General features: G+C 31.3%; 1 protein-coding gene across 1 annotated transcript in view; it reads right to left on the reverse strand.

The window, feature by feature from the left end:
* CAMK4 (calcium/calmodulin dependent protein kinase IV) overlaps positions 1-1013 on the reverse strand; it is a 453274-nt gene that overhangs the window by 246109 nt on the left and 206152 nt on the right. The gene's annotated exons all lie outside the window — the stretch shown is intronic.

Below are 1013 nucleotides of genomic sequence, written 5' to 3' on the forward strand. Positions count from 1 at the left end.
TACTCTGTAAATCTTCACCCAAATCCTAATAAAAATTAAAAAAAAAAGAAATTGATTTAGAAAAAAAATTCAAACCTTATCAATTCAAAAAACTCCTCTGCATTCTGAAATAATTTAAATAATTGCCTACCCCAAATAGGAAATCCAGAACATGAAGTAGCAATTGACATTTAAATTATTACCTTCTTGAATGAGACCATTTTTGTTATTTTGCTATGGCTTTAAATTCGAACAGACTGTTTCAAAATGCCATTCTATTTCCACTCTCCTGAAAACTCTGAGCCATTATGCTCTTCTCCATTATATGAGGTTGTAAAACTTCTCTGTGCCAGGCAATACATAAACAGCTGGTGAGATTAAGCTGCATTTAAGGGGAAAAAAATCCTTTGGCCTAAAAGAGGTATCATTTGACTTCAAAATTTATAATACTTCTCTTCTTAGCATACTTTACAATTAGGTTGTCAGAAAAGTAGAATATAATTCACATATTTGTTTACATAAAATTTAGAAAAGCAGACTGCTTTATAAAAGAACACCTTGCCTTTTGTGGTTTTAGGAGGGGAAACTCCCTAGAGACAAAAAGTTCAAGTAGGGCATTTAAAATGACAAAATATTCTCATTTCAGCAGCGAGTATTACACAGGTGTTGACAATTATATTTTGAGCTCTCACCTGCTTCATTTTTCACCATTAGAGACAGGCTCAAGTAACTTTTGCCTCCTCAGCATATCTAGTATATAGGATGAAGAGAAGTGGCCACAAACAAAATCCTTACTTCTTGTTCAAATGAATCTTCTCAGTGAGAGGGTTTAAAAACATTAGCATTTGCCTAGTTGTATTTTACTTTACTGAAGTAAATCCAAACTTTGAAAATCTAAGCAAACTAGAAGCTGATAATTCCTTTCACTAATTCATCTTATTAGTGATTCATTTAGGATTCTTTTAAATAGCAAAATTTTATAGCATATTAAAACATGATTGGATGTGTGTTTGAGTATATATGTATATATACAT

The sequence above is a fragment of the Orycteropus afer genome, unplaced genomic scaffold, assembly GCF_000298275.1.
Source record: "Orycteropus afer afer isolate SDZICR_OR568_19922 unplaced genomic scaffold, OryAfe1.0 scaffold00191, whole genome shotgun sequence".
Taxonomy (NCBI): Eukaryota; Metazoa; Chordata; class Mammalia; order Tubulidentata; family Orycteropodidae; genus Orycteropus; species Orycteropus afer.